A 22,202-nucleotide genomic window follows, 5' to 3' on the forward strand; every position below is an offset into this window, starting at 1 on the left:
CTGACAGCTAAAAATCACTTAGTTTTGAAAAAAAAATGAATAAAAGAATTGGAGAATTTATAATAGTTTCTGAATGTCCCCTACATCCTGATATATACTATATAGAGGGAAGACCAGATGAAAAAGTCCAAATTACCTTGGGCTTGTGGTCAGAGATGCCATGAAGGGATGCAATAATTTCTTTTCATGTTCATCCTATAATTGCTCTCAGCTAGTAAAAAAAAAAAAAAAGACAAATAATTATTTTTTTTCCAAAAAATGATAATTTTAAAGTTATATAGCAAGCAGAAAATGCTGAGAATTTTGCTTTAGTCAAGAACCAGTTTTTCTCTTTTTAATTGACTACAATTTCTCCAAACTATTACCTTCCTGCCTTAATTAATCATACTTGCAAAGGTAAAATCTCATAGGTGTGTGAGTTTCACAGACACAAACCTGTTCCTTTAATAGCAAACACAAAATATGTAGGTAAGGAGAGAATCATTTAAGAGGAATGAGAATAGAGATGGAGATTTGAACATCTGATTTTTCTTTAAGAATTTTAAAGAGAAGTAATATTCAAAATTGTCACCTAATCCAATGTAATTATCAAAGATAAAAATTCCTGTCTACTGGCTAGGTACTTGGTTCTGTTGCCACCCTCACTAATACTCTTGCTAAGGAAAAATGGTTTCTAACACTTGATTTGTGGAATCAGAACCTGTAACTAAACAAACAAAGCAAAAAATAATTCTCTTATCTGAAAACCCTTGGCCATGCCCAACAGCCACTTCAGGTCTCTTTGAGGTTACAAGATCAACCTTAGACTTTATTTTTTCCCAGTTTTTTTGAAGTGTTAGACTTTAATCTCAGCCCTGATTTACCCATGCTGACACACTTAGCCGTAAGCCAACCAATTGATCTAAATTGGTGTGGGTAGCTGGTAGGAGGGTGGTTAGATATGGAAAGAGAATTGCAGAAAGAAAAAGAGATGCAGAAAATTTTACTGTGAAACATCAACACTTCAGGTTTAATATGTCTACTACAAGAAATGTAAAAGAACACATTATAACAAAACTTCAGAATACTTGCTTTGAAACAAAAGTCATTTCTGGCACTATTTTAAAAGTAGTGGAAATAGAACATGACTCCCCACCTATTAGATGGGGACTGCACGTAGTGAGTTCCTGCCAGAGTACACTATGGAAAGAGGGGGAAAAAGAACCTTACTGTGGAGAAATCAGTGAAACAGTATCTCAGACAGGTGATCAAGGTCAACAACAACAGTGATAAGTCAAGTTAATAGCATCCACCCTTGATATGATGTGATGAGAATGGTGCTTTACTTCTGTGACCTTCCTCCCCAAATCCCATAATTCCAGTCTAATCATAAAGAAAATAGCAGGCAAACTCCAGTTCCGGGATATTCTACAAAAGACCTGACTAGTACTCTTCACAACTGTTAATGTCATCCAAACCAAGGAAGGTCTTTGAAACTATCACAGCCAAGAGGAGCCTTAGGAGTCATGATGACTAAATCTAATGTGGTGTCCTGGCTGGGATCTTGGAACAGAAAAAGAACATTAAATCTAGGGAATTCTGAAAAATATGTGGTAATAAATTGAAGATTTTTTTAAGTTTTTTATTTTAATTCCAGTACAGTTCAACATGCAATATTATATTAGTTTCAGAGGTACAATGTAGTGATCAACATTTCTATACATTACTCAGTGTTTATCATGATAAGTGTACTCTTTAATCCCCATCACCTATTTCACCCATCCCTCACCCACCTCCCCACTGGTAACCATCAGTTTGTTCTCTATAGTTAAGATTCTGTTTCTGGTTTGTCTCTTTCTCTCTCTCTCTCTCTTTTTTTTTTTCCCCTCTATTTGTTTTGTTCCTTAAATTCCACATATGACTGAAATCATATAGTATTTGTCTTTCTTTGAGTGACTTATTTTGCTTAGCATTATACTCTCTAGCTCTATCCATGTTGTTGCAAATGGCAAGATTTCATTCATTTTATGGCTGAATAGTATTCCATTATTTATATATATGGTACAGAAAGAACTTGAGAGGTATTTCATATATCTCTATAGTATAGATAATATTAACATATATATATATAATGGAATACTATATATATATAGTAGTTAATGGAGTAATTAGTAATACTAATTATAGTATATAATGGAATACTATATATAGTAATCAATGGAGTAATTAATTAGTAATACTAATTATGGTATATAATGGAATACTATATATATAGATAGATATAGATATAGATAGGTCACTTGCTCTTTATCCGTTTATCTATTGATGGACATTTGGACCCCTCCCATAATTTGGCTATTGTAAATGATGCTACAGTAAACATAGGGGGCACATATCCTTTCAAATTAATGTTTTTGTATTCTTTGGGTAAATACCCAGTAGCATGATTACTGGATCATAGGGTGGTTCTATTTTTAATTTCTTGAAGACCCTCCATACTGTTTTCCACAGTGGCTGCATGAGTTTGCATTCCTACCAACAGTGCATGAGGGTTCCTTTTTCTCCATATCCTTGCCAACACTTGTTGTTTTTTGTGTTTTTGATTTTAGCCATTCTGACAGGTAGGCAGTGATATCTCATTGTAGTTTTGATTTGCATTCTCCTGATGGTAAGTGTTGTTGAGCATCTTTTCATGTGTCTGTTGGCCATCTGTATGTCTTTGGAGAAATATCTGTTCCTGTCTTCTGCCATTTTAAATTGGATTATTTGTTTTGGGAGTGTTGAGTTGTGTAAATTCTTTATATAATTTGGATACTAACCCTTTATCAGTTAGGTCATTTGCAAATATCTTCTCCCATTCAATAGGTTGTCTTTTAGCTTTGTTTGTTGTTTCCTTTGCTGTGCAGAAGCTTTTTATTTTGGTGTAGTCCCAATAGTTTATTTTTGCTTTTGTTTCCCTTGCCTCAGGGGATATATCTAGAAAGATGTTGTTAACAGCTGATATCTGAGATATTACTGCCTTTGCTCTTTTCTAGGATTTTTTATGGTTTCAAGTCTCACATTTAGGTCTTTAATCCATTTGGAGTTTATATTTATGTGTGGTGTAAGAAAGTGGTTCAGTTTAGGAAACTGAGTGTGGGGTATGTGGGAACTCTATGTGCTCTCTGTCCAACTTTTCTGTAAATCTAAGACTAAAATAAGTTTATTTTTAAAAAACTAGTTGACAGCTACTTACAACTTAATATTACAGCCTTTTTGAAAAAAAATGTGAAAGATAAAACTACTCCTTAGATAAATGCTTCTGCCATTCTTATATAATTATGATGATATTTATATACCAAACTGTAGGGTAAATGGACTTACAACATTAAATATAAAAAAAATAAATATAGCAATAATAGGACTAAATTTGTCTCAGCAAAGTATTGTCCTAAGGTTTAATGTGTTAGGAAGAAAAAAAAATGTAAATATTAGTATATAAATATTTTTTAAACCTTTGTCTAAACAATGGGAAGCATTATATAACACAATTAAAAGCTTTAAAAATATGTAAAGAAGTCCAATGAATTAATATTTTAAAATTAAGAGTTCAATAGATGAGTAAGAAAAAGATATGAACATATACATATACAAATTTAAAAATATATATGTAATTAATAAGATGGCAATGAAATGAATGTACTCACATATTGTTGGTGGCAGTGGAAAAATTAAATAGCAGTGCAAAAACAATAACTAAAAGTCATAAAAACAACATTAACTTTGACCTTGTAATCTAATTTTTGAGAATGATCTTAAGTCTCTTTGTTATCTCTGCATAACCAGAAGTGCGGGTCTGCAGAGTTTCATAGATTGTGGCTAATGCTTGGCCAGATTGTCGGGGACTTGGGAGAAACATGATTGGAAAATTGGTCGTAAGGAGGTCTGGGTAAGAGGTATTTGGATAGACTTCTCCAGATCGGCAACAAGTTTGAAGATATTTGTATCTCATTTGAATACTCACTAAAGGGTGACTTCAACAGAGAAGGATTTTAATAAACAAGTAGATAGGAAGACCCATTCTATGGACTTCAGTCTGTTTCCTTTCCCAGCCACTCCTGTCATTGCCTAATGGGCTTATGAGCAAAGTGGCCATGGTGACAAGGATAGAGGTTATGCATGGGCTCAGTAAATGGACTTCTACTCATGGATAGCAGTCTGGCTACTTCCAGTGCTGAATGTCCAATCTACTAGCAATAGAGCCTAACACTGAGTCTGTGATGTGCCATGATTCTCTAAGAAGCTCAACCAGTTGGACTACTTCCACTATGGAAGGGGCAGTACTTATTCTTACTAAAATAAAGACAATTACTCTGGATATGGATTTGCCTTCCTTTCCTACAAGGCTTCTGCCAAAATTATCATCTGTAGGCTTATAGAATGCCTTATCCACTCTAAAGAGCATCACTTCTAACACAGGAATTTGTTTCCCAGTAAATGAGATATATTGTTTTTCCCATGTTCATGGAACTATTATTCTATGTATCCTACATCTGTTCCCCAAGTCTTTATTAGTTATCTATTTCTGGATAACAAATTACCCTAAAGCATAGCAGCTTAAAATAACAAATATTTATTATGTCACAGTTTCTGGGAGTCAGTAATATGGCTCCCAGCTTAGCTGAGTGCCTGTGGTTCAAGGTCTCTCATGAGGTTGCAGTTGGCTAGAATGAAGTCTCATCTGAAGAATCAACTGGTGATGGTAGTGGGGAGGGTGGTTCTCCTTCCAGGCTTACTCATGTGGTTATTTACAGACCTTAGTTTATTACCACATGGGCCTCTCCACAGACCTCACAACACAGTGGCTGGCTTCCTCCAGGACAAGTGATCCAAGAGAATGTGAGTTCACACTCAGTAGAAGAATCCACAGCCTTTTTCTATCCCAGTCTTGAAGTGATATCCCACCACTACATCTACTACTTGCCTACCTTTCTTGCCTTCCTTTCATCCAATGCTGAATGTCCAATCTACTACCTATAGAGCCCAACACTGAGTCTGTGATGTGCCATAATCCTCTAAGAGGCTCAAGCAATTGGACTACTTCCATCATGCAAGGGGCAGTACTTATTTTTACTAAAATAGACACTTACACTGGACATCTACTATGCTCTATTTGGTGGAAGTGCTAAATTCAGGGGACAACACAAGGGTGTGAATGCCATGAGGTGGAGGTTATTGAGAGCCATCTTAGACACTGCTTGACACACCAAGTAAATAAAAATTTGTTTAAAATGTACATCTCATGTTAAATGTACTTGTCACAATAAAGATTTTAAAAAGAGAAAAATATATTTTAAAAATGTTCTTTTTATCATGACTTATAATACTGCTGTGAAATTTTAACAACTTAAATACCAAGCAATAGGGCAACAAATTCATACATTAAAATACAAGTTAAAAAACACAAAATAATCATGTACACTACATAGTCTAATGGAAAATTCTTATAAAATAATCTTAAACAGAAAGGCAGAAAACAAAATTATCCAAATATATGTAAGGACAAACCTTGGGAAAAAAGCCATATAAAGCAGAAACAAGGGGCACATGGCTGGCTCAGTAGGTAGAGCACGTGACTCTTGATCTCAGGACTGTGAGTTCAAGCCCCACATTGGGCACGGAACCTACTTAAAATAAAAATTAAAAATAAAATAAAAATAAAGCAAATTTAAAAAGCAAAACAATGTGCTGAGTTAAATTAGTATTATTATGATTAAGGTTTTTTTTACAAAATGTTAATATTGTTAGTATTTTTAACTTATTTGAAATGAGAGAAATGGTACTATATTGGTAATGTTTATGTTAATTTTTTACTTATCTGTAAGAAACATATTATTCATAATATATAAATTCATGTTACGAACATGGGCATGACTAAGAGTATGGATGACTCACTTTTATCACTCGTGGCATGAGGTTTTTAGTAACATCATTCCAGTGTGTATAGAATCCACAATTTTGTACCATGGGTTTTCTTATCTATATTCTGAAACTGGTCTACATGTAATTAGGCATGATTCATACTGCTACCTCTCATTCAAAATAGCAGGTACAGCCATACATATTATTTTATCCACTGAAGACTATCTATGTCTCTTATCCCACCAAAAAAACGTACTAACAAAAAGTGGGTTTGTTCCCCGCAACCTTTTTAGGACACTAAATCAAACCATCTGTAATAGTGTTTTTTTTCTGCTTGGGAAGTGATCGTTAACATATGGCAGTATCAAATGACTTTAATTTATCTTTCATTAAGCAAGAAACAGCATGGCATCTCTTCAGTAGCCTGGAGATTGTTTGCCTTTTTCATCATGAATCACTAATCAAAGAATATTGCCCACTACTCTTCCCCATATGATACCAGAAAAATTCAGAAATTCAGACTTGAAAAAAAAAAAAAATCTACATCATTTCCAAAGCCAGGGCAGTGTTGTGGAGGTGAACAGTAAATTTTCACTGTAGTCTCCTATTGGGAGAATCCCTTTCTTGGTCACAGTTCCCTAATGCTCATCTTTTAAATAATCAGTTCCCCTTAGGTGCTAGCAAAACCAGAGCCACCTCATTTAGAGCTGCCTGTAAGGTATACATTCTCCTAATACATTTACTTAGACTACAAGGATTAGGACCTTTCTGAGTTTTCCTGTAGTTGACTGATTTTTTTTTTCATAATCCATAGACTTTTACAAAAACTGTTCAGCGCCAATTTTTAAATTTTTATTACCCTCACTGATACATGAATATACCCCATGCTCATTGTAAAAACCCCAAAGAGTACAAAAATACATACTTTTCGATTTCCCCTATCTGACTTTGCTACAAATAGATAGCCAATTCACAGTTGATGTGATTCGTTTGAGATATCTCTATATGTGTGCACCCATGCAGACACACACACACACATTTTAGTGAAGATCTGAATAATTGGAATCACGTGTAAGTTATCTGACACATGACAATGTGCCTTGGAGTTACTCCAAGCCAATACACATAACTCTGCTTACTTTACTGCTTGCAAATATTCTATATTTTGGCTGCATCCTAATTTATTTAATTCTTGCTTACTGATAGACATTTAAGATGTTTCCATGGACATACTTTCAGCCATGGGCATCCAGGAGGCTTCTGTTTTGACTTTCTGTTTTTTACATTTCTCCCATGAGCCTGTTTAAAATACTGAAACTAATCCCCCATGTCATTCCTTCCCCAAGCACCTAACCTAATGAAGTTTTATTGTGAGTTCAATCACTTCAGCAATGTTAGGGCTATTAAGAATGTCAGTCTTTCTTCCTTCTTAATTTAAAGTGAGGCATGTTTATAAAATTGATGATGCTACATGGGAATTGAATTTTACCCCATTTATAAAGATGGACATAACCACTGTTTATAGAACACGGATATGAGATGCTTCAAATTAGATGACATCATAGTGAAGAAAATGACTGTTTAGGTAGCTGAGACTGTCTTCCATATTTTATATTATCTGGTCAATGTGTAGAGCATCATTATGCAAGAAATAGATCTTTAGTAATAGTCCCAAATAGATCCAAAGCCATGTTGTAATTTATTCGATCTCTACTCCTAAAGATGAAAAACACATCATTTAGGATACATATATAAGGGTTTTGTAATTCATCTTCAGGTTTACTTTGTTAATCCAATCTCCAGCTGACATGAACTCCACAAAGCCTCTTCCTTAGCCTCTAGCTTTAAGAATAATTAATAATAAGGTAACCCTGTTCCTCACTATATGACATCTCTTAATTTCCTGTCCATAAAAATTGAGCAGAAACACTCTCTTTATTGTGGACTAAAACTATAAGGCTACTTGGGAATAGATGTATTTTGCAGCAAAATATGCTGTGGTCTCTTTCAATCCCAATAGCAATGACAACTCTAGCAGGCTTCCCTTTCTGCTTGGTTGGCCAAGCAGACAATTACAGGTGGCCCACTTAAGAGACTACCTGCTGCAGGCTGGTCCATGACCTCCATCTTCAACCTCATCATTCCACAGCACTGAACAGAAATGGTGATCACCCCCATGTCTCCTTGCTTCACAGCAGTTCTTTGATTGTCTTCAAACTGTAAATGAGTTTTGCAAATTAGGTTTAAAAGTTGCCCAAATATTCAAACTCTAGTCTTCCCTCTAGCTATTGTCCCAATTTACTCCTTTCTTTTCAGTTACAGAATGAACGAAATTGACCACTGTGTTCATTTTCTCACCACCTACTCTCCTTAAATACACGAATTTAGTTTCTGTCCCCATATTTTAGAAAAACTACTAAACATCAATTTTTAAAAATCCTTCCTGATTTTTAGAAATATTCTATAATCATTGTGGATAACTGTAAGAGACAATGAATTATAAAGATGCAATTATAATAAAGGCACAAAAATTATAATCTTACAGAAATAAATACTGTGGGCCCTGTTTTTTTCTGTTTCTTTCTTTTTTTTTTTTATTTGAGAGAGAGCAAGAGAGAGAGCATGAGCAGGGTGAGGGGCAGAGGGAGAAGCAGACTCCCCGCTGAGCGGGGAACCCGATGTGGGGCTCAATGTGGGGCTTGATGTGGGCCTCCATCTCAGGACTCTGGGGTCATGACCTGAGCTGAAGGCAGACAGTTAACCAACTGAGCCACCCAGGTGCCCCTGCTTTTTTTCTTTTTTGTTTTTTTTGTTTGTTTGTTTGATTTGGGTTTTGTTTTTGGTTTTACAGTGCTTATAAATGTAACAAGAACATTTTCCTTTACCATTAAAATTTCTTAGAAAATGATTTTCAAGTACTGCATTAATTTCATTTACTTACTAGTTCTTAAGTTTTAATTGTTTGATATTACAGGTGGTTCTGCAATAAACATTTGATCATACGTGTTTGACCACATCTCTACTATTTTCAATCAGATACATTCAGGAAAGTAGAATTGCTGAATCAAAGGATATTGACAATTTTAAATTTCCTAGTAAAAACTGCCAAAATGCTAAAGACAAAGTTTTGACATAGTTTAGATTCCAATGGCATTCTTTGAGCACTTATTTCATGATGCTCTTAAAAGTACTATCTAACTTTTAACTTTTGCTAATCTCATAGATTAAAATAATTATTCTTGGGCCACCTGGGTGGCTCAGTCAGTTGAGTGTCCGACTCTTGATTTTGGCTCAGGTCATGATCTCAGGGTGGTGAGATTGAGCCCTGTGTTGGGCCTGCTTCGGATTCTCTCTCTCTCTCTCTCTGTCCCAATGCCCACCCTACCCCTCTCCTGCCCCACTCTCACACTCTCTCTCTCAAAATAAACAATATTATTATTCTTATGGTAGTTCATCTAGTGGAGTGAGCATGTTTATTAGTTATCATTTTGTTTTGGGTTTGTTAATGTTATCTTCTCTGTTTTGTTATTCAATCTTAGATTCTATTTATGATGTTTCTGATAAACAGAATCTCTTATTATGCACAGTACGCCTCTCACAGCAGAGTCTATCACATCGGTGGATATTTGCCTGTGCTATCCGCACTTTCTCTTCCTCTCTCCTTCCTCTTTTCCTTTACTCCCCTTGTCCTCTCTCCGCCACTTCACTGTGAGACATTAGGCAAGTTTTTCATCTTTCCAAGCTTCAAAGGAACATAAAATGTAAAAAAAAAGATAATTGCAAGGAATAAATAAGATAATATGGTGAAGGACTAGTCACAGTGTCTGACACACTCAATTCTGATTAAGATTTGGAGTTTTGCTTCATATGGCTTCTGAATATTTAGTGTTAAATTAATGGCTTGTTTTCACACTTTGTTTTTAGTATCTTCTTAGAAATTATTTGTAATTTACTGTTGATGTAACAAAGCTATTAATTGGAGTATTTTTTATCACGTATTCAGGCATAATGAACTCTTACTAATTCCACAAGTTTTAAAATTGACCTTTCTAGCTAAATAATTCTGTTGTCTGCAAATACAATTTGTTTCTTTTCCCATTATTGTCTGTTGTATAAATGCTTTGAGTCTAATTGTGTTGAATCAACTTCCAAACCAGTATGAAATAATTATTATTATGAACATCCTTGTTTTGTATTTATTACTTATGAGGATATCTCCAGAGTTTCATTGCTAAATATGATAGGACTATTGATTTGAGACTTGTTATTTGTCCTAATCATATTAAGGATTCCTAGTTTTAAAATAATTTTAATTAGGAAAAATTGGCAAATTTCAGGCTTCTCCAGATCTATTTAAATGCATTTTTCTCAAAGATTTCTTGATATTAATATGTATTTAATTCCTCAAATGGACCCTACTTAATTGTGATTTTTTTTCCTTTCATGCACTATTAATTTCATCCTAGCCTTTTATTTAGGATTTTTCACATAAATAATTTTGCTTTATGGTTTTTCATTTTAATCATCTTTGTCATATTTTGCTATCCATGTTTTCCTGATTTTATAAAACAAATTAGGTAGCTTTCCATTATTTTCAAGTTCTATAACTTTTTGTATATATCAGAAAACAACTTTGTTATAAAAGTTTAAGAGTAAACCCCACCCCAGTGGTCCTTATTTGCATATAGTTCTTCAACAACATTTTCTGTCTTCTTGGTTTATTGGACAACTAAATATTTCTCTCGCTTCTTAAATTATTATTGCTAATTTTTCTGAATATTATTAATTTCAAAGAAATCCTAATAATATTTATAAATATAATATTCTCTTTAATATTAAAATCAATAAATTATTTAGTTATTTATTGTCCTTTTAATTTTACTTGTATTTTATTTCCCCATTGGATTTGTTAGAGTCTCAAAAAGACACATATATTGGATTTATCAATCAATGATCAATTCTAAGGCTTTTCTGTTTCTAATCAACTTACTTCATTTTTATCTTTTTGGAAATCATTTGATTCTTGTGGGTCAGCAATGACTACCTAATTTCCAAATCTCCTAACCTTCTGAATCCCCAAGAGCATTCCTTCTGTTCACTGAATATGTCTCTGCTGGTCTTCCCTGATGAAACACTCCTAGTTTTTCTGTCTACTTTCACTATTTCTCTTCATCTTACTTCAAAGTTCTGCTTTCCTCTTCCAACCCCAGTTTGTGGGCTTTCTCCAAAAGCAGCTCATGGTCCTTATTTGCCTTGTAGACCTCACCCAGCCTCCATCACAGTAAGAAGTCAGTATGACTGTATCCTCATATTGACATTCTTAGTCCATCTGCTAACATTTCCATTAAGAAGTTTCACTCTCATCTTCAACTCAAAGTCTTAAATTTCTCATAAGTAATTCCATTTGTGATTTGTTGATTGCTGACAGAATGTAACATTTCTATTACTTCTAAATCTTTTTATCTTTAAATCCTGAAGTTTTCCAAACCCTCATCCCCTTTCCTCAGCTGCAGAAACTAATCCTCTCCTGTATTTGTAGTTGATATGGTCTCATAAAAGCATCTCCCACTGGTGCTCTCTCCTCTTTATCTGACAGCACCTTAGCTAGCAAGCAAGCCTGGTGATTAAGTGTATGTCCAATCAAGAAATGTTTAATTAGGGCGCCTGGGTGGCTCAGTTGGTTAAGCGACTGCCTTCGGCTCAGGTCATGATCCTGGAGTCCCTGGATCGAGTCCCGCATCGGGCTCCCTGCTTGGCAGGGAGTCTGCTTCTCCCTCTGACCCTCCCCCCTCTCATGTGCTTGCTCTCTCTCATTCTCTCTCTCTCAAATAAATAAATAAAATCTTTAAAAAAAAAAGAAATGTTTAATTATCCCCTAAATTTAGCAGTGATTCCCCAAAGACCTCCTCTTTTTATTTTTTTGGGAAAAAAATTGTCAGTACTCTTAACCTTGGGATGACTCTTAATGGTAAAAGCTGCCCTTGTTTCCCTGGGAGACACTGAAGATTTTAATTCAGTAAATCTGTTCTCAACAGTGAAATCTTTGCACTATTAGTTAACTCCTGGCACAAGTTTTCAAGAAAACATCATAATATCTTATTACATATGGCACCCCCCCCAAAAAAATGAGCCTAAAAACTTAGAAAATAATGGTAGTAAGAAATTTTTGGTAGTGGAGTAGGAATACACATAATATATTTTTTCTGGTGTCTTTATTTTCTGTAATGAGTGTGAATTACTTTTGTATGGGGAAAGGATACCTTGCCTTGTGTATTTGCATTTAGTATTGTAGAACAAAGAACATTGTTCTTGAACACAGATATAACTAATTTTGAAATTCAGCTCTTTTATTTATAGTATAAAGATATTATTATGTTTTCCTTCATTTCCTCACCTCTACATTGGGTGACAAAGTAAGAATTCTTATGTCCCAGAAATGTTAATGACGTGGCAAATCCCTTCTACCAAAGGGTAGTGATGCAATAGGTGCTAAAGAAATACTCGTATAAAAAAAAAGAGAAATGTTGTTATCCTCACGTAAGCACAAAAGAAAGGAAATATTGACACACATGTAGACTCTGAGCTTAATTTCATACAACCACTTTATGTTAACTTTGTTAATGTACTTGTTGATATCACTGTTTGGTTCCAGGGTAGGATTTAAATGGTTCTAATCACCCTTTTTCAAATAATCTGCTGCTTAAAGCCTGGAGATTTTTTTTTTTTTTTTTATAGAATCAGTATGAGATTTGGAGAGCAAAAACCTGACGTCAAGAGACAGCAAATCAGGTCTTTAGATGTCTAAGTCACTAAATTTAGTGAGACACTCTGAATGCCAGCATAAGATCTCTCCATCCTTAGAGGAGCCTGCAAAAGAAAGAGATTTAGAATTTTAAAAGAAAATGTTCATTCAGTAGAGTTATCAAAACTGATTCAGCAGTATTGAAAAAGTGATGTGAGAATTGATGGAGCATTTTTACTTAATCTGGACATTTAACTTCACTAAGTTCAATGGTGTTTGAAAAAAAAGGTTTATGGCTAGTAATCACTTCTTTAGCTGGTGATGTCTTTTCATTCGCAAATTGTTTCTGGGAAAGTTTGAATGTTGGCTTTTTGGAAAATGACTTTATTTGCTACACAAAGGTCATTCTTAAATGTCAAACATCATTTGGTAGTTGTTCGTGTTTCATTTTTTAATGTCTGGAAGGATATTTTTTCCAGACTTGTTTTTGAGGTCAACCTAGTGTTTTGAGGTAGTGGGAAATTCTGGTTCTCTGAAACCATAGGGTTTGAGAAAAACATAGAGCACTGTTACACAGAAAAATTAGATTCTTGTGTGATTCAGTTGTGACCTTTATGAGTAATTAACAGATTGCTTGTCTGGTAAAGGAGTTCAGTTCTTTCTCAGCCATTTACTAAGAAGAATTGAGTACTGTTATGAGAATTTTATTCTTTTATTAGAATTAGAATCAGAAAACCTTTATAATCTGTAGAGGACATGAAAATTAATGCTTTTTCAGTTTCAGGAACTTAAGAATTGAATATATAAATTTCTCTGATTTTTCTATGCATGTCCTCCAGAGTGAATCTAATATGGTCTGGTACTCACACTTTTAAATCCTTCATCGAAAATATAAATACATCTTCTTATTTATGTTCAATAAAGGAAATTTTAGTGAAGGCAAAATTAAAAAGGCATCTATTGCCAAGGGTGAAAACATTAAGGAAGAAGCAGTGTGATACTTTACTCACCATTAACATATTTCCATTATATCCAACCTCATGTTAATGACATTGTAAGATTTTGCTCTTTTTTAGGGCATCTTATTATCAATTCACATTGTGAAGCTCTTAATTTAGCATATTTTTCTTCTCATGGAGTATCAAGGAAAACCTACAAAGAGTTGGAAGGGACCTCCAGCTGAGATTATAAAACCTCTGAGCAAGTATTAGCCTGATTCTATATTCCACCATGAATAACACCATAAAGCCACATATCCCAATTTAGGGAAGTAAACCATGCAAAGTGCAAGGATATAAAATTAATTTTAGAGTTGAAAAGGGTTCTAGTGGTCCTGTTAACTCTATGGCCTCTATGTAGGAACATGGCTTGGGCAACAATTAGATGTGATTTTTTTTGAGTCCCAGACCCAATATATCTAAGCTGTATAATGACTGATAAGTACCATAACCTCTTAAAACCTCATAAAATGGGTTTAATAACAGAACCTAACTCATGAGGAAGATAGGACCTAATTATAGCACCTAATTCTTTGGAAAGAATTTTAGCAACATGGCAGAATGAGCTAATGTGGATGGATCCCAGATCTGCTAAAATCTCATGGAAAGGCTGGATAGAATGTTAATACAGAAAAATGAGCCAAGTTGAAAAGAACGGGAAATGTATACTTGCCTATAAAACACAATAGCAACAATAAAAGATAAAAGACACAATATTAAGGGTAAGCTGGGGGATTTTAACTGTTTTGAAATTATAAGTTCTAAATAGCTAAGAATTAGGATTTCAGTGCTACTTCATAGAGAGGAGAGTGTCCTTAACCTATGTAGGTTTGGGGAACTAAATCAAGCAAACTACATAAAGCCTGAAACCTCAAAGACTACCCTTTTTTTTTTATTATTCTTATGTTAATCCCCATACATTACATCATTAGTTTTAGATGAAGTGTTCCATGATTCATTGTTTGTGCACAACACCCAGTGCTCCATGCAGAATGTGCCCTCCTCAATACCCACCACCAGGCTAACCCATCCTCCCACCCCCCTCCCCTCTAGAACCCTGTTTGTTTTTCAGAGTCCATCGTCTCTCATGGTTCGTCTACCCCTCCGATTTCCCCTGCTTCATTCTTCCCCTCCCGCTACCTTTTTCTTCTTCTTTTTTTTTTTTCTTAACATATATTGCATTATTTGTTTCAGAGGTACAGATCTGAGATTCAACAGTCTTGCACAATTCACAGCGCTTACCAGAGCACATACCCTCCCCAGTGTCTATCACCCAGTCACCCCATCCCTCCCACCCACCCCCACTCCAGCAACCCTCAGTTTGTTTCCTGCGATTAAGAATTCCTCATATCAGTGAAGTCATATGATACATGTCTTTCTCTGTTTGACTTACTTTGCTCAACATAATACCCTCCAGTTCCATCCACGTCACTGCAAATGGCAAGATCTCATTCCTTTTGATGGCTGCATAATATTCCATTGTGTATATATATATATATATATATATATATATATATATATACCACTTCTTCTTTATCCATTCTTCTGTCGATGGACATCTTGTCTCTTTCCACAGTTTGGCTATTGTGGACATTGCTGCTATAAACATCGGGGTGCACGTACTCTTTCGGATCCCTACTTTTGTATCTTTGGGGTAAATACCCAGTAGTGCAATTGCTGGATCATATGGTAGCTCTATTTTCAACTTTTTGAGGAACCTCCATACTGTTTTCCAGAGTGGCTAAACCAGCTTGCATTCCCACCAACAGTGTAGGAGGGTTCCCCTTTCTCCGCATCCCCGCCAACATCTGTCATTTCCTGACTTGTTAATTTTAGCCATTCTGACTGGTCACACCAGTCATTTCATTAAGGTTTTGATTTGGATTTCCCTGATGCCAAGCGATATTGAGCACTTTTTCACGTGTCTGTTGGCCGTTTGGATGTCTTCTTTGGAAAAATGTCTGTTCATGTCTTCTGCCCATTTCTTGATTGGATTCTTTGTTCTTTGGGTGTTGAGTTTGATGAGTTCTTTATAGATTTTGGGTACTAGCCCTTTATCTGATACGTCATTTGCAAATATCCTCTCCCATTCTGTCGGTTGTCTTTTGGTTTTGTTGACTGTTTCCTTTGCTTTGCAAAAGCTTTTTATCTTGATGAAGTCCCAATAGTTCATTTTTGCCCTTGCTTCCCTTGCCTTTGGTGATGTTTCTAGGAAGAAGTTGCTTCGGCTGAGGTCAAAGAGGTTGCTGCCTGTGTTCTCCTTTAGGATTTTGATGGACTCCTGTCTCACATTGAGGTCTTTCAACCATTTGGAGTCTATTTTTGTGTGTGGTGTAAGGAAATGGTCCAGTTTCATTCTTCTGCATGTGGCTATCCAATTTTCCCAACACCATTTGTTGAAGAGGCTGTCTTTTTTCCATTGGACATTCTTTCCTGCTTTGTCAAAGATGATCAATACTCCTCTTTTTAAAATAATGATGACCACAACTAAGTGCTAAGTAACCCAAGAGTTCTGAATTCCATACTTTAAAAAATGCAGCCAAAGCTTAAATTGATAGTTGGCAAGACTATTTCACCATGTTGACTCATCAAACTTTAGTCATCAAAAGCCAGTATATCCATTTTAAAATAACTTGTTAAGTCAGGTGGGAACACACACTCTGACACAAACTTCTGGCAAAGGAATAATAATATATAGAATACATAGAATTGAAGAGAGATTATAATTAATTAGAAAACAGAAGCTAAACATTAAAAGAAAATAAAAACTACAGCACAAAAGAGACATTATTTTCCTCCAGAGAAGCAAAATCTTAAATGTTTCTCCCACTTAAGTCTTGGTGGGAAAGTTCACTACAATTGGGTAATAAGAGCTAGTGTTGCCTGTGAAATTTGGGGTGTGGGAGGAAGAAAACCCCAAAACTGAAATAGGGAAGGATTTAGGATGTAAGAAGGGCCATTCTTAACCCCTTTTGCCTGTCCTTGGCCACTTGGCCACCAACCTCATTGAAACCTCCACCTATGATAATGAGTAAACAACTTTAGGCTCCTTGCTAAATTATGTTAATGTTAACATATGTTGTCAAAAGTACAAAATCAGCAGAAGGACCATGTTTAATCTACATTACCAATATGAGCTACCCAGAGACCAGTTTCAGAATGTCAACACATAATCCTGGAGTTGTTATCAATGTGCTCCCAAATTCTTCAGGCTTCTGAGGACTATCCTTATTATAATTTTTAAACAAACACTAGGTTTGATCTGCCACATAATTTAGAACTAGAGATTTAATATCTCCCTAATATTCCTAAGGATTCTTTGAGAGATGGGTTACATGTTTTTCTTACATATTTTCCTATTCACTCTTATGTGTATTTTAGCTATATTATCAACCATTGCTTTGTAGTTTGCTTCTGGGGCCATCCTTTCTATTCTGCCCCTTGCAAATCTCAACATGAAATTAATCTTTTTCTTTTATCATCTTCTTTTAACTATCTCTAACACTGGTTAAGTAAGCTTTCAATAAAAGTTGGCTCTAGTGGAGAGGTAATTCACCCCAGCATAGTACATACATTAAAACTTAATATCACTGCTATTAAAATTGCTTCTGATAGTCCTTCCTCAAGGAATGTCTAATTTCTCCCCTTGTCTCATCCTCCCAGCACTTTTATGGATAACTCTCTCTTTATTCCCCTCCCAAGGTCTGTTAAACCTCACCCCCCCTCCTTTTTCTATTGTCCCCAATAAGACTCACCTTCTGTCCTTGGCAGCCTCAGTAAATTTCAAACTATTACTTTGTTATGTTATTCACCTTTCCAGATCAGGCCCTAGGGTCTGTCTTTACATAACCAAACTGGCTCATCAAGATACTTTGATAAGCCTTAAATTTTCTGCATTATTTTTGGTCAGCTTTTAGTTTTATTTTGCTGTTTATTCATTTGTGAACTATTTATTTTGAGCACTGTATGCTTATTAAAGATAAATTTGAAATGCATAGCTAGGAGCAGCTCTCATAAGGGAAATGATAAACCTGTTTCCATAAATGCTAAGTTTGCCAGCAAAATATCTAGGTTGCACAGTAGTGCAGGTGGTCTAGAAGTTGTAGATTGGCCCATGGAAGTGAAAGACTGATAGTTGTTTGCCTGAAAGTGATACCTTAGTCTAGGAAAGGTTGGAACTTCTGAGGGAAAGAATGTTAAGGCAGGAGCTTTGGGAAAACTAACATTAGGGAATCAAGAGTCACTAAGGCAATGAAGGAGGCAGAAAAGCAGTCAGGAGGAGGAAGAAATTCAAGTTGTCAGCTTTGAAAGCCAAGGGAGGTGAGCATTTTAAGAAAAGTTGTGGGATAGGGGAGGGTAGGAGGGTGTCAAATGCTGAAGGAATCAAGATGAATGTGACAGTTTTTAAGAGGCAGCTGACTTTCAAGAGAGCAGTTTCATTCAAGGAAAGAGGCTGAAGTCAGATTGCATGACATAGTTGGGTGAGTGGGAAGTGAAGAATTAGAGGGGACTCTTTGGAAAGGTTTCTGTTAAGTAGGAAAGAAAAGTGTTCAGAGAATGAAATGGAAAGTAATATGTGGTGCACTTACTCTTTAAAAATCAGAAATTGGGGGTTCAATTTTCCCAGAGAAGTTCTTAGTGAGTATGTAGGGGATTGAGATGGAAGCAGAGTGTAGCTTGTGGTAACTCCCAAACTCCACAGTGAACATGGAGGAAAACCAAGAAGAGGGGAAGTTGGCTTAGGAGAAAACACACTCATTCAGTGTGCTCAGCTAAAGTGCTGATCCTTGCATTGAAAAGGGAAAGGGAGTACCAAGCAAACTGAATGGTAAAACCCAATGTCTAGACACATACTGGCAAAATTTCAGAACTCCAAGGATAAAAAAAGAAAAATGCTGAAAAAGCTTCCGGAAAGAAAAGCAGATTCTCTTCCCAAAAGACATCTCAAAGGCAGTACCAGATCCCAGGATTCAGTGTGAAAGTTATCTTCAAAGTTTAGTGAGAAAAAAAACTTCTTGACCTTAAATTTCTAGGCCTAGCCAAACAAAAATTCAAGTGTGAGGGCAAGATAAATCAATTTTAGACCCTCTCTGTTAAAAGATATGCTGAAGCAAAATTAAAAACAAGTCGGAGAAAGAAGATCTACAAAGAAATTAACACAACTAATAGTTAAGTCTAAATTATTAAAGCAGTGTATAAATATAGCAGTTGGGAAAATAAATGACATATGAGTGTCAAAGCAGAGAACAAGTGACCACATACCCAAATTCTTGTGTTGGTTTGGGAAAGACTACAGATACTGATGCACTAAAGATATTGATAGATTTAAAAATGTATTTCAGTACATGTGAGAAAATTAGTATATAATGCTTGAATAATTGAAGTAAGAGATCTAGAGGATAAAAAATTCCTATCAATCCAAAAATATTAGAGAAGGGGAAAAATGAAGGAAAAACAAGATACTTGCTTAAAAGAAACCCTAATATAAGATGGAATAAATAATTTTAACATTTTAATAAATATAATAAATGTCAGTGGGCTTAATTTCCTGTTAAAAAGAAGAGGATCAGATGGGGTTTTTAAAATCCAACTACATATGTTACATATAAGACACACACTTAAAAACCATCTGGAATATAATAAGCGCCTATTTAATGTTTGTTGAATGACCTGAATTCATTCATTCCCAAATACCTTTGGAAGTATATAATCTTCTTTAAAAAATCCCTCTCCAGTGCGGATGGTAGCTACAGCATAGATGTATATGTTTAAATAAGTATTAGAGCATTTGAGACCTCGCATGCAAAGTAAACCTCGGTTTAGTGCTCAGGCATGGATCAAGTTAACTGTTCAACATTGCTTGACTTAGGAAAATGTTTAGAAGCAACCACCCCTCTGTTTTACTTAGACTCTAGTACATGTGTGTCTTGTGTATAGACCCATTCATGAAGCTTGGTCAGGTCCTCTAGGCCATTTCATCTGCTGAGAGATAGTCCATATGTTCATGGGCCAATTTCTGACCTGAGAAAAAAAACGTACTTTTAGAGCTTAAAAAGACTTTAGGAATCATGTTCCCAGAATCCCCTTTTGCAAGAAGAGCAAACAGGCCAAGAGAACTTAAGGCTTGATGCTCTCAAGTAAGAGCTCCACCTGCCGGTTGCCCATTGATTTGTCCACCCTCTACATTCAGCATTAGACTACATTTTAGTTAAAATTGTCTTTAGGTATATGAAGCACTGCTTTGAAGAAGCTAAACATTTTTAGTTCTCTATAGAATACCACTTGGGCTTCAGTACTAATAATGATAACTTACGGAAGCAAGTTTGAATATATGTTCATTGATTTTAAGGATAATTAAATTCAAAACTAGAGAGGAATCATGTTTCTTAAAAATTCTAAATAAATACATGATATAATATATATATAATATATGCATAATATATACAAAGGTAACATCTATCAAAAATATCATACTAAAAAGTGTCACTTTTTCTAAGCATAGACTTCCTTATAAAAAACTTTTCCTATAAACTTTTTGGGGCACTGAAAATTGCTCTAGTTGCCAACAATTTGAACCCAGTGGTCCAAAGATGTACTCAGTACTCAACCTGCAGTAAGCTGCAACTGGCCAGTGTTTTGTGTGTGGTTCTAATTCTTTATCTCGTGGGAGTACCCCCATTCACCTGCTTACCCAGGCTAGGAGCTGCCAGTGAGCTCTCCATCAAACCTTCCTCTCAACCCAGTTACAGTCTTTTATGGGCAATTGCAATAGCTTCCTCATAGTTTATACTGCCCTAATTTTGTTCCACATAGTCTGCTCTTGATCTTCAATTAATCTATCTAAAATTCAAATCAAACCATGATTCCTTGCTTATTGCTTAAACCCTACAAATATTTCACATTTAGTCAAATAGAGGTACATTCCAGGGTTCTTAGTAAGGCGTAAGAGAGGTTTCTGATTTCCCTCCCCACCAATCCCTTCAGGAATATCTCTTGCCCCTCTTCTTCACACTTTTATCTTCCATTAATAATAGCAACTTATAGGTACTAAACCCTAAATACTCCTCTGCCTCAGTTCTCCATATCCCCTACCACACATTTCTTAAGTTCTTTTTTTTTTTAAGATTTTTATTTATTTATTGAGAGAGAGAGCATGAGAGGGAGGAGGGTCAGAGGGAGAAGCAGACTCCCTGCTGAGCAGGGAGCCCGATGCGGGACTCAATCCCGGGACTCCAGGATCATGACCTGAGCCGAAGGCAGTCACTTAACCAACTGAGCCGCCCAGGCACCCATTTCTTAAGTTCTTAAATCACTGTTAGGGTCAATCGTTTTCCCTTCAGAAGAATTTAGCTTCGCATCACCAGGTGACTCATTCATTTTTGTCCTTCCAGGGAAGCCTGAAAAGACAAGTCTTTTGTCATTCCTGAAACAGCCTTCCCCTCCATTTGGAAATCCCTACAGAGTCTACTCTACCCACAGAGGATTACTCTGCATGTCAGAAAACTTGGCAGGAAAGCAACCAAGCCCTGTTCTTGTTAGGAAAATATAGAAATATTTATCCAGGGACGATTTAGTTTACTTTCTTATATGTTAGATTTCCTAGGATCTTAGGAGGCCACTTTAGCAATAGGATCACTCAAATCTTATAGTGTAAGAGTTTTAGTCTTCTGCCAGAAGTGTTAAAGCTCACAGTAAAACATCTTATTTTGCCACTGATATGCTAGTGTGCTAAATTAAATTCTAACACAGGCCAACAAGAAAAGACATTCAGCTACTAGTTTACTATTAGAAGTAGAATTGCATTTATCATTTATGTGATTCTACATTTATTTTCCTTATTACCAACAAATAAAATATTTTTCAAGCAAAACATTACTGGTAGTTTATAAAAATTCAATAGTTATCTCAAAAAGATATGAGGTCATAAAATGCAATTGACTAATGTATAAGAAATATTAACAAATAATTCCTACATGATTATACACATTGATGATTTCTTACATGGAATGGTGCATCCAGTTTACTAACATTTCCCAGAAGGATGACAAAATAAGAATAAAAGCAATGATTTAAGGGTTTATATCCTAAATTTCCTGAACTATTCTAAATAAGTTGTTTTATTATATAATTTTCACATACATATTTGAGGAGATCTAAAAATAAATCATCATTATATGTAATTATTTCAAAGTCCCTATTTTGAATAAAGATAAAATATAACATCATTGTCAAAGAAAATATGCATTAAATATACTTGAAAATTGCTTCTACAAAATATATTGTTTCATAAGTTAACAACTTAATTGAAAACTGAAAATTCGGGATGCCTGGGTGGCTCAGTCGTTAAGCGTCTGCCTTCAGCTCAGGTCATGATCCCAGGGTCCTGGGATCGAGCCCCGCATTGGGCTCCCTGCTCGGCGGGAAGCCTGCTTCTCCCTCTCCCACTCCCCCTGCTTGTGTTCCCTCTCTCGCTGTGTCTCTCTCTGTCAAATAAATAAATAAAATATTAAAAAAAAAAAGAAAACTGAAAATTCCTGAACATTTTAAATTTTTATAAACATACTAGCAGTTTGCCTTTTGAC

At 35.4% G+C, this 22,202-nt stretch overlaps 1 protein-coding gene across 1 annotated transcript in view; it reads left to right on the top strand.

Moving 5' to 3' along the window:
- ADGRB3 (adhesion G protein-coupled receptor B3) overlaps positions 1-22,202 on the top strand; it is a 707,437-nt gene that overhangs the window by 248,359 nt on the left and 436,876 nt on the right. The gene's annotated exons all lie outside the window — the stretch shown is intronic.

This window comes from Mirounga angustirostris, unplaced genomic scaffold (genome assembly GCF_029215605.1).
Source record: "Mirounga angustirostris isolate CCGP_5_RB_7025 unplaced genomic scaffold, mMirAng1.0.hap1 SCAF_8, whole genome shotgun sequence".
In the NCBI taxonomy this organism is placed as follows: Eukaryota; Metazoa; Chordata; class Mammalia; order Carnivora; family Phocidae; genus Mirounga; species Mirounga angustirostris.